The sequence below is a fragment of the Carassius gibelio genome, chromosome A18, assembly GCF_023724105.1.
Source record: "Carassius gibelio isolate Cgi1373 ecotype wild population from Czech Republic chromosome A18, carGib1.2-hapl.c, whole genome shotgun sequence".
Lineage (NCBI taxonomy): Eukaryota > Metazoa > Chordata > Actinopteri > Cypriniformes > Cyprinidae > Carassius > Carassius gibelio.
Genome location: NC_068388.1, coordinates 27,593,773 through 27,606,699, shown reverse-complemented (window position 1 = coordinate 27,606,699; position 12,927 = coordinate 27,593,773). Strand labels below are relative to the sequence as shown.

The following is a 12,927-nucleotide window of genomic DNA, read 5'->3' as shown; positions in this document are numbered from 1 at the left end:
TGTTCAGGACAGAACACCTTTCACACGTGTGAAGTTTGGGGAAGATTGGACATTGCATGCCTGAGTTACAGCAACTTCCTGTTTCACGGCGACACATCAAACTTTGTCAGGCCGCCAGGGACACACCCCTTGACGAAAACTCAAAACCTTCACAATTTAACATCACAAAGGTCTTATGATGACCCTCACCAAATTTTAAGATAATCAGATTAAAACTGTAGGAGGAGTTCGTCAAAGTACGAGGCATGGAAATGGCAAAAACTGCACAAAAATCATACAGGAAATTCAAAATAACTTACTTCCTGTTGGGTTTTGGATTTTGTACCAATTGACTTTTTTGTAGGTAATGGTGTGTTACATGTGTGTACCGATTTTCATGAATGTACATGAAACACAGCTCGAGGCGCACTCCGTTGAAATTTAACAGGTGGCGCTATCGAGCCATTTTGCCACACCCACTTCTGAAACCTATATCAGATGTAAATTTTCGCCAGTCCTGATGCGTGTGCAAAGTTTAGTGAGTTTTGGAGCATGTTTAGGCCCTCAAAAATGCGACTCGTGACGGAGAAGAAGAAGAAGAAGAAGAAATATAGCTGCAAGCAGCGATGTCGGGCTCAAGCCATCAGTGCAACGCCACCCCGGTGGCATCGGGACAAAATATCAAAAATCCCCTGGCAATTTTTCATCCCCAATGTCTTGAGATCATGTTGACCGAGTTTGGTAGCAATCAAGTAAAAAACCTATGACAAGTATATTAAATTCCAGAGCATGCTTTTTTTAAACAGCTCTGAATAGCTGACTTCCTGTTGGGCGGAGCCTATGACATAGAGCGCGAAAGTTGTTCAGCTCAATGAGATCTATAAGTTTACTGAGTTTCATATAAATACATGCAAGCGTGTGTGAGCTATGGTTCAAGATTTCTGACGGTGTTCCAGGGGGCGCTGTAGTGCCCCTGTGCCACGCCCGGGTCCCAGTCTCTGTGGCGTCCTGATGGCCGCAGATTCCAATGTGTGCCAATTTTCAAGAGTTTTTGAGCATGTTAAGGCCCCCAAAAATGCCCGGAAGGTTTAAAAAAAAAAAATAATAATAATAATAATAAGAAGAAGAAGAATAATAATCCTTAGGGGAACAATAGGGCTCTTCGCCCCTTCAGGCTTGAGCCCTAAATATAGCTGCAAGCAGCGATGGCGGGCTCAAGCCGTCAGTGCAACGCCAACCCGGTGGCATCGGGACAACTGTGCCCAGCGGGCATAAGCATTTACAGTAACCCTCTGACAATCAAGTTTTATGGGATGCGGCAGTTAAAGGGTTAATCCGACCAATCTAGACTTTGAAATCACATACACAGAACAATATATATAACTTTAGTAACACTTTATTTTTATATTTATAAAAAATGTATAAGGTGTGCATTGTAGCTGACACCTATATGAACACATTACAATTGTTTTGTGACTGCAAGTCTTTCTTCTCAAATGCTATTGAGCTTCAAATTTGCATTTGAGGCCATGTGAAAAAGTAGCATAATTTACATATGACTTACAGTTTGTTGTAATAAATATCAAACTTTCAAATTAATTGTGCATTATAGCTGTCACCTAGATGGACAATTACTGTAAGTTATTCTCTTCAAATGCTACTGACGTTAGAAAAGTGTATAACAATATCACATGTAACTTTAGAGACCGACCCTAAATTTGAGACTCTCGAATGTCCAATGTCAAGCCAACTTTATGCCTGTTTTTGTTTTGTTTTTTACTTTCTTTATTTTTCTTTTCTCTGTGCCGGATTGCTGATGTCCTATACCCACGCATAGATGTCCATCCATCAATTACGAACATTCAGCCGCAAACATGAGGTGTGAGCGGTCGCGAGCGCGGATGGGAGAATGGCGCATGTTTTTTTTTTTTTTTTTTTTTTGAGCAACTGGGATGGTGCCCTCTCTGGGAGTTGGTGCCCTACGAAGACTGCATACTCTGCATATAGGGAGCGGCGGTACTATCTGGAAGATATATTCCTCAAACCATCGTACAAGAGGAGGTGATGCTAATCCTTCAAGAATCGCTCAAAAGCTATTCAAGTGTGCAGTTTCCTTTTATTGCATCTTGAAATAAATATTTCTGAATTCTGAATCAAACTGGGTTGTGTTTATTTATTTATTTTATAAGACAACTGAGACTTTAATCTCCTTTGTAATATATGTGCTTTTAAACCAAGAACAATTTATTTATAGATGTATTACTGCTTAATAATGACTATTATTAAGGGAAAAGGCTTTATAATCATGAACTATTTACTAATGCTTAGCTAATGAGTGCAGTTATTATAAAGTGTTACCATTGCATATACTAATGTTAACAAATTAGACATTATTTTACAGTGTTACCAAATCCTTAAATAATGTATTAGTGTTTTGTAATGATTTTAATTAACTATAAGCATTTGTGAAATAGTTTTGCTTGCATTGCAGCTTTATCTGTCAGTTGAAGAGTTTTACTGTTACATCCATGAGATTAATAAATGTCATGTTACGTCACAGGTTGTCATAGGTCAGTATCAAATGAGTTTGAAATTATTATTTGCAGCACAAATAAGGATTCTTCGGATGTTTTTAAATCCCTAAAACTGTCAGAAAAGGATAAGGCCTAAGAGATTTCTTAACCTGTAATGAAAGGAAAAAAAACCACCATTAGCAACGACAAAAACAATAACAATTTAAAATACAGATTTTTTTTTCTGATTATTAAAGGGATGATTAGGTATCTCTCTCTCTCTCTCTCTCTCTCTCTCTTTCAGCCAGACAGCCCTTCCCTACAGTCCACACACACTGTCAGTCACCAAAAATTCACAGTCACCAACCCCATCACACTCCCTCTCCCCCTCCCTTTCCACATAAAGACAGAGTGGCCAGAGTGAGATCATGTCAGTTGAGAAGTCTGACAGTTTTTACATTTTCTTTTATCCATACAGTGTTGTAAAGTCGTGAAACTATGCATATTTCCTCAGAATGATTTGATCTCTGTATGAAAAAATGCTATGAAGTGTTTGGAAGCTGCAATTTAAACATACAAGACAATTAATGTTTCCCTTTTTACTGTCATTTCAAAAAATCACCACGACAAAACCGTTCAAGCTAACCAAAATCCGTTTGCAATTTAAGTTCCTCAATGTTTTTTCTTCATGTAGACAAAGTTTGGTGTGTATAGTGTACTTCCCCTGTGAGGAGTATGCATTAATTCACAACTGTAAAATCTCAAAAATACACATTCAAATCAAAATAGCCGACTTCCTGTTGATCGTAGCTTATGGCTGTGAATTAGAAAGTTGTCCGTCTTGATTAGAACAATTTATGTACCAAGTTTGGTGTCTGTAGCTAAAACTAACCCCCCCACTTTTGACAAAAGGTGGCGCTATATAGAGTGCCTCCTTCACGCCCTTTTAAAAGCTTTTGCCATTGTCTAGCTATCAATAATACCGATATGTGTTTTGACTTTCATGTAAATATGAGCTTGTTATCTGCCTCAAACTCACCAGAAACAGAATATTCAAGTTTGACACGTTGCCATAGCAATACTATATTAGATATCAATATCCCCACAACAGATTTTCATCAGCCGTGTTTTGTCATTATTCTGATGAAGTTTGAAGCAAATAGAGTAAAAATAAGATGCTGAATTCAAAGCATTTGGAAAATGACACACTTCCTGCTGCCAGTTGGTGGCGCTATAATGTTGACTTTTAATAGTCACATATATACGATCTGTATCATACAACGAACAAACCAATTAAGTCTGATGAAACTCGGGAAATGTATTTGGATGTTATTAGGCATTTCCTGTTTCTCATTTTTTGCCCTAATTTCAATGCCTCGCCACGGGCTAACCGTTAGAGATATCAAAAATCCCCTCGCAATTTTTCATCCCCAATGTCTTGAGTTCATGTTCACCGAGTTTGGTGGCAATCAAGTAAAAAACCTATGACAAGTATATCAAATTCCAGAGCATGCTTTTTATAAACAGCCCTGGATAGCTGACTTCCTGTTGGGCGGAGCCTATGACATAGAGCGCGAAAGTTATCAGCTCAAAGAGATCTATAAGTGTACTGAGTTTCATATAAATATATATAAGTGTGTGTGAGCTATGGTTCAAGATTTCTGACTGTGTTCCAGGAGGCGCTGTAGAGCCCCTGTGCCACGCCCGGGTCCCAGTCTCTGTGGCATCCTGATGGCCGCAGATTCCAATGTGTGTGCCAATTTTCAAGAGTTTTTGAGCATGTTAAGGCCCCCAAAACCCCCCGGAAGTTTTAATTAAAAAATAATAATAAGAAGAATAAGAATAATCCTTAGAAGAACAATAGGGCTCTTCGCCCCTTCGGGCTTGAGCCCTAAATATAGCTGCAAGCAGCGATGGCGGGCTCAAGCCACCAATGCCATTGCCACCCCGGTGGCATCAGGTAAACTGTGCCCAGCTGGCACATGCATTCACAATATCCCTCTGGCAGTGAGGTTTTAAAGGATATGGCAGTTAAAGGGTTCATCCGAATCATCTAGACTTTAAAATCACATTCACAGAACAATATATATATATATATATATATAAAACTTTAGTAACACTTTACAATAAGATTTCATTTATAAACATTATGTTAACATGAACAATATTTATATAGAATTCATTCATTATTCCAAACTTAAACATTAAAACATTGTTTTATTGTGATTTTTTTCCAAGCACATTTTACCAATTCCAAACCATATCAATCTTAATAACTACCATTATTTTTTATTTAATCATTTATGAGTGATATACAATAGTCCAGGAAAGCTGGAAGAGAAAAACTCCTTATATTCATGTGTGTAGAATTATTAGGCATGTTTTCTTTTACAGATGAAATGTGCTAAAATAGAGTTTTAACTCAAACTGTAAAGTTGAAAATTATGAAATACCCATGAGAAATATCAAACACAAATGCAATACAGAAATGGATAAGTTAAGACTTGACCATTGTACAAAAAATGCTGACTGGGTCATAAGGTCAGAAAAGAAGAAGAAAAAAGCAGGTCAAGAAGAACTGACAAAAAGAATTGCAAAATAACTAGGAATTAATGTGAAGATTAATTTTTAGTCAATTCTGCAAGACAGACTTTTCAGGAAAGGAGGTGGAATAAAAATGAGCTCCTAAATCTTAATTCCGGATTCTGGAAGATATATTCCTCAAACCATCGGACAAGAGGAGGTGGTGCTGGTCCTTCACGAGTCACTTTAATCTGTTCATAAAGCCTATATATAAACCCTTAATATATAGTATTTCACAATACTTCATGGTATTCTTATTAAATCATTTTTTGGAATCTTAGATCTCTCAGAGCCTGACACCGAGTAATTCTGGAGACTCCAGGAAAGTGCCAGTTCTGTAAAATGTTGGCGCTGGAGACTAAATGCTCCCTGATAGTTTCAAACCTAATTCACTTAACACACACACACACACACATTACCCACAGTGACAGAGGGACAGAGTGACATCAGATGTATGATAGTTTTTTAATTTTCTATCATCCATATAGTGATGTATAGTCATGAAACTATGCATATTTCCTCAGAATGACTTGTCTTCTATGTGTACATTTTTCTTGAAGTGTTTAGAAGCTGCACTTTAAAAAAATAAAAAGACATTTACTGGTTCCTTTTTTACTATTATTTCAAAAAATCACCGCGACAAAACCATTCAAGCTATCCAAAATTCATTCGCACCTGTTCTGTAAGATAAATTCTTTAAACAGTGGTAAAAGAGGATGTGGTGCTGAACCTTCAAGAGTCACTCAAAACTTATCTGTCCATAAAGCCTATAAAGAATTATTCTTAATATACAGTATTTCACAATACTTCAGCATGCTATTCTAATTAAGTGAGGGTCATTTTATCAGTAAAATACATAAAATACATATTATTTTTCTTTGAAAGATTTCTATAAATGATTTAAATCATACTTGTTTCTACAATAATTATTTAAAAGTAATCCTATAGCTCCATCTCGTGGCCATTATTGGTACTATTAATATTGGGACAAGGCTTTATAAAGCGTGAACTGACTATTTACTAATGACTGCAGTTATTATAAAGTGTTATCAATGCATTTGCTAATGTTAACAAATTAGACATTATTTTACAGTGTTATCAAATCCTTAAATGACTCATAAGCATTTGTGAAAGTTCTGCTTGCATTACAGCTTAGTCTTGATCTGTGAGCTGAACAGATTTACTGTTACATCCATGAGATTATGTAAATTCAAATAAATATAATGTCACAGGATGTCATAGGTCAGTATCAAATGAGTTTGAAATTATTATATGCCGCACAAATAAGTTTTTTTTAGGATTTTTAAAAATCCCTAAAACTGTCAGAAAAGGATAAGGCCTAAGATTTCTATGTGAGTGGCTAAATTTATTTTTGTTTTTATAATTGTAATACACAAACTATGAAATTACAAAATGTTTAAAAAGGTAAATAAATAAATACGCACACGTTAAAAAAGCAGCCAAGTCGAATGAGTTTCCTTTTTATATATATATAGATTAAAATTGAAGACAGAACCCAGCTAACACAGTTACGTCGTGACGACGTAACTGGACCAGACCATATTCGTTGCAGCGACGTCCCAAATAACGTTCCAGCGACGTAACTTTGTGATTCCCATATCCGTCGTGGCGACGTTATAGTGGAACGTCGCTGGAACGTATTGAGTACGTCCCAGCGACTAAACTGGCACATTATGAGAACGTTACTATAAAGTACCATATTAGTCGCAGTGACGTACCATATAACGTTCCAGTGACGTAACTTTGTGATTCCCATATCCGTCGTGGCGACGTTATAGTGGAACGTCGCTGGAACGTGATGAGTACGTCCCAGCGACCAAACTGTCACGTTATGAGGACGTTCCTATAAAATACCATATTGGTCTCAGCGACGTACCACATAACGTTCCAGTGATGTAACTTTGTAATTCCCATATCCGTTGTGGCGACGTTATAGTGGAACGTTGCTGGAACGTGATGAGTATGTCCTGACGACCAAACTGGCACGTTATGAGGACGTGACATTACAGGATCATATTGGTAATTCATATTTTCACCTCACCATTACCTTGAAATACATAAATAAACTCAATCCATCTCTGGGGCAAAAAATAAACCTTATGAAATCTAATTGTAATCTAATTATAGGGGATTCATAGTTAATACATTAATTACATACATGCAATGCAAACAAATACAAAAACATTCTAATATAAAATAGACAAAAACACACTGCATTCATTCACAAATCAATATTTATTCAGCACTACTTTCTAAAAATACGAAGCCAAAACATTTTGAACATTGCACCTGTTCTTTAACCATGCAAAATGTTACTAAGTTATGAGCACAGAAAACTAAACACATCAATTCATAGATTACACAATATGAACAACAGAAAATGTTTGTCTTAAGGATGGGGAGATGGTTAATCATGTTATCAGTGAAAATTATAAATAATTATCAGTAAACTTATTGATACAACATAATTTAGTGCAACAAAAAATACATGATAAATAGATATGAAACAATTCAGCAGATACTGCACAGAGATACTGCACAAAGTAAAATTGTGAGCGTCATATATGAGGCTCCTGGTATAAATGTCTGGTGGTGATGTGCTTTAATTACACGACATGCAGGAAAAAATTTTGACTAATTCATGCGCACGATTTTCTATTTCATTCCCTCGATTTGTTAAAACGTGTACACTATTTATACATCAAGAGAACGAATTAGTAAATTGTGCATACGATTTAGCAAAGAAATGAAATGTAAAAGTAATCGTGCACGTTTTAGTACATCGAGGGAACAAATTAGTAAATCATGGACATGATTTCTTTCTTTTTCTTGCATGTCATGATCAGGGCTCTTTGCTCACTATCAGAGGATAAACCTAAACAATAAAGCAATTACCAAAGAACCATAATTTTTGAGCTTCTCAGAAGAAAAACATTCATAAAGCGTAAAGATATGAAAAATGAACAATATAGAGATTTCTAGCATCTCTCCTGTATTATTTGTCCCACCCGAAAAAACTAAGTTTTTTAAGAAAATGAGCATATCGACTTTCTCAGAAGAATCTGTGATCTCTGATTACGGACTGTGGAGAAGACTCTTTCAGACAGTGCTGAGGAGGCAGAGTTAGGTGCTGGACAGCTGATAGAGAAGAGGAAGAGGGTGTTTCTTACCCCAGCAGCAGAAGACAGGCTCTTCTGAGGGAAGAACAGGAGGCTTGATGCAGTGTTTTGCTGTAGAACAAGGCTCCTTCTCAGCACCTGATCTTCAGAAAAGAGTTCCTCTAGTGTAGAGTCAGACACTCAGACTTCTTGCAAACTGGAATCTTTTAATAACATTTAGCATATTATTGTAGCCATGTTCTTTGTTTTTATTATAACACATGGCAAGCTTATGAGAAAATTGTTAAACGTGTTCTTCCTCCTCTTCTTCATCCTGGGCCTGCACTGTCAACATCCTCTGAGCTGAAAGGGAGGATCATCTTGTTAATGTTGCTCATGTATGTTCACAACCAGTCAAAAATCTGGAATCTTTTCTTCATGGTTTTCAAGAGAAGTCTCTTCTGCTCACCAAGGCTAGATTAATTTGATCAATTTTTTGAAAAAAACAAAACAAAACAAAAAAAACAAAGAAAGAAATAACAGTTTTCATACTGTTTTTTTGAATATACTTAAACATATTTATTGAAATAATAATGAGGCAAAGCTGAATTTTTCAGTAACTTTACTCCAGTCTTCAGTGTCACATGATCTTTTTCATATACTGATATGCTGATCGGGAAACATTGCTGATTATCACAAATCAGTGCATTTACATGCACCCAATCGCATTATTGCCGCTAAGATCAAAGTGTACATCTGCTCATGACATACATGATGTAAATCACATCTGCAGTTAGCTTACTACGGTTGTTAGTTCCACTGAACTCTATTGGTAACGAAGGAACTTTTTGAACAAAGTTGGTTTTAGGGAAGCGCACCCCATATTAGAAATGATGGGGAAGAAAACTTAGCATTTCTGGAAAGTTGAATTTTTTCTTCATGATTATTTTATGAAACACAAAGTTCAAAACATTGAAAAAAAGGTAATCTTTTGTAAAATTACAAAAGTCTTCTCTACCACTGGTTTTCAATTTTATGCATTCTTGCTATTAGCCCACCCCCCAAATAAAATAAATAAATAAAATAAATAATAAATAAATAAATGTAACTGTAGTGTAGACAAAAGTTTGGGCAGCACAACTGTTTTCAACACTGATAATAATCAGAAAAATTTATTGAGCAGTAAATCATCATATTAGAATGATTTCTGAAGATCATGTGACACTGAAGACTGGAGTAATTAATGCTGAAAATATAGCTGTGCATTATAGAAATAAATTAAACTTTTAAAATATATTTAAAACTTTTGACCAGCTGTGTACATTGCCACATTTAAATGAAAACTCAACTTGTAATAATGCACACATTCTCAAAGAACTTACATTCTGGTGATTACTTCCTTCCCTCACTGCTGTCAGATCCCTTCAGTCATTCCCAGACCTCCTTGTTTTTAATCTTTCCCTCAAATCTACAGAAACAAACATCATTTTATAGACAATTTGGATAAGTCACGAATTGCAATAGTTATATAACTATAATCGCAATGCTAAATTATATATATATAATTATAAATATATATTGAATCGGCACACAAGTATCGGGATAGTATTGAATTGGCAGATTAGCATATCATCCCAGCCCTAGTTACTACAGTCAAAACAATGAAACTCTCTTCAAGAGTGCACAATAACTGATATTTAAAACTGTTAAAAGAAAAGGTTCAAAATATTGCACACATATAATACACAAAAATATCTCTTCTTTTGGTGTTTTGAACATTTCTGTGAGTAATGCTACACGCTGTGACTCTGTGTTGCTTCAAGTGCATCATTCTGCGCACTGGTTGTCTTTACGCGATGCACGCTGTATAGGAGCCCTACCCTTTCGTATTATAATACATTAGCACAATGAAAGATTCTTGTTCTGTCCCATCTACCACATGTTGCTGCCTTCATTACTGTGCTATACATTTAAAAGAAATGTATTTTACACACACACACACATACATTATACACACACACACACACACACACACATATATATACAGACGGTTTCAACGGCAACAACATAAACAAACTTTTATAAACAAACGCTTTTGTGGACCTAACCTAACCGGTAGACTTCCAAATAGAATCAATAACAACAGCCAAGTCCCTCTAGAGTAGATATTTTTTGATAACAAACAAAATATGTTTTCTGTGTGGATCAGGTGGACTTGATGAAAATGCAAATTCATCCTTTGCCAGCAGGAGATGTTTTAAAGCATAGACATAAAGTGCGAGAAATAGGTTTCCCCAGTAACAGCTGTAAACAAAGCAGAGCTACGCTCACACGCTGCTTTATCAGGCATATAACATGCAAGTCTTTCTTCAGAAATACAGCGATATAAAAACACCTGTGCCTCGTTTTGATATTTAAACATATAAATGTTAGGAATTATTAAACGTGCAGTACGTAACGTTACTCATGTTTATTCAATGAAGCCTTTTTGAAAATCGATCAGTTTTAAAATTGTGGCGAGTCTCCAAAAATAAATAAATGTATGGGAAACATATCCCGCAGCACTACCACCTGAGCCCAACTTTAGACTACTCATCACCTTGATTTTAAGTTTGAGACCAAAAGTTTGGACACCTTCTCATTCAAAGAGCTTTCTTTATTTTCATGACTATGAAAATTGTAGATTCACACTGAAGGCATCAAAACTATGAATTAACACATGTGGAATTATATACATAACAAAAAAATGCGAAACAACTGAAAATATGTCATATTCTTGGTTCTTCAAAGTAGCCACCTTTAGCTTTGATTACTGCTTTGCACACTCTTGGCATTCTCTTGATGAGCTTGAAGAGGTAGTCACCTGAAATGGTCTTCCAACAGTCTTGAAGGAGTTCCCTGATAGATGCTTAGCTCTTGTTGGCCCTTTTGCCTTCTGTCTGCGGTCCATCTCACACCTAAACCATCTCGATTGGGTTCAGGTCCGGTGACTGTGGAGGCCAGGTGATCTGGCGCAGCACCCCATCACTCTCCTTCTTGGTCAAATAGCCCTTGATGCCTTCAGTGTGACTCTACAACTTTCATAGTAATGAAAATAAAGAAAACTCTTTGAATGAGAAGGTATGTCCAAACTTTTGGTCTTTGCTGTAAAATATATATTTTACAGTTTTACAGTGTATATATATATATATATATATATATATATATATATATATATATATATATATACACACACATATACATATACACACACACACACACTTTTGCACATCCTGTCATACCAGTGACTGGGTGTTACTGCAATAGACTTTGCAGCATTAAGATTAACGATTAATCGATTATTTGATTGTTAATTTAAAGACGATCGATCATGGAAATGATTGAAAATTGACATCCCTGCACAGAAGTATAGAAAATTCTACATTGATTTAAATTTTTTTTTGCAAAAAACGACACTGATATCAATCACATTAGTTTTCTGGTATTGCATGCACTCGATTGGCTTGCGTCTGCGCTTGGGTATTTGCATAAGATGTTCTGACTGGAGGACGGCTGCATTGGCGCTTGAAAAGTCTTCAACTTCTATTTAGAATTCATTTCTAGAATTAATTTCACCATGCTTGACGTCACTTCATTTAAAAGTAAACGAGAGGCGTTGACGCCCCGTGTGATGGGGCGTTATATGTCTGGATACCGCTGCACAAATCTTTCAACCACGAGAAATGTAGTTCCAGCACGGCCTTACATCCAGAACAGCAGAATGGTCAGGATGACCTGAAACACATTTAAACTGAAATCAATTTAAAAGTATTTAGTCTTGCCTGAGTGATGCTGAAACAACCAGGTTTAGTTTTTCACCCAGGAGAAACTGCTTCCTGTGGAACAGTCTCCATGAAGAATGATCTCTTGATCCTGGATCCTTGCTGCCATCCACGCAGAGATGATTTGGAGGATATGTGGTTGTGTCTAAAGGGTAATGAATCAATGTTACAAGAATACTGATAGCAGCACTATTGATCCTGTACCTTATGTAAATGTTTTCAACCAAATTAGTACCAGTTCTTGAAACCCATCTCTACTTGTAATAGTTGTCTTGTTGCTGCTGCCCAGACTGTCTCTTCCCCTGATGATAAATATATGTGTTCATTTTAAAGCAATAAATAATACATTTAAATTACTAGGTAACAAATATATTTCCTTATAAGGAACTCACTGAATCATGGACTCAACTGGTGCTTGTCAGGCCCTAAAAAAGTGAACAAATGTTTACTTTTTGTGAAACGAAAGTATCAGATCAATTTGAGAATTAAACTAGCATTAAAAAGCATGCATGTGAAAAACACCATTAACACCAATAATGAACAGATGACAGAATTTACAAGCCTGCCACTTGAGGAAGAAAAGGGGAAATTATTAATCCCACATAACGTTACACTGAACATGATTTCGGCAGCCTCCGTCTAATTAACGTTAAACTTTATATTTAACGTTATATCGGATTATATTCAAGTTCACAGCATGGATAGCATGAGCATCATCAAACTCGAGCAGCAGGTATTCAAACAAACTAATTAACGTTACTACGGTTAAAAATTGAATAATTAGAAAGTTAATACTGTATAGTTTATAGTGATAAATTACAAATAATTTAAAACAGGTAAGGTTATATTCGATTTTTACAGTTAACGTTACCTTAGACCACCTCTGAGACTGCTTTTGAGCTAATTAACCAA

The 12,927-nt window shown here is 36.0% G+C and overlaps 2 long non-coding RNA genes across 2 annotated transcripts; both read right to left on the bottom strand.

Annotated features, from left to right (window-relative positions):
* Positions 1-7,312: 7,312 nt before the first annotated feature.
* On the bottom strand, positions 7,313-9,667 carry LOC127934078 (uncharacterized). Its single transcript, XR_008147705.1, has 2 exons — positions 9,577-9,667; positions 7,313-8,557 (listed from the first exon to the last, which is right to left on the bottom strand). It is a non-coding gene; the product is annotated as an uncharacterized LOC127934078 (long non-coding RNA).
* A 2,349-nt stretch (positions 9,668-12,016) lies between these two features.
* LOC127934073 (uncharacterized) lies at positions 12,017-12,544 on the bottom strand. Its single transcript, XR_008147700.1, has 3 exons — positions 12,408-12,544; positions 12,251-12,317; positions 12,017-12,160 (listed from the first exon to the last, which is right to left on the bottom strand). It is a non-coding gene; the product is annotated as an uncharacterized LOC127934073 (long non-coding RNA).
* Positions 12,545-12,927: the final 383 nt, after the last annotated feature.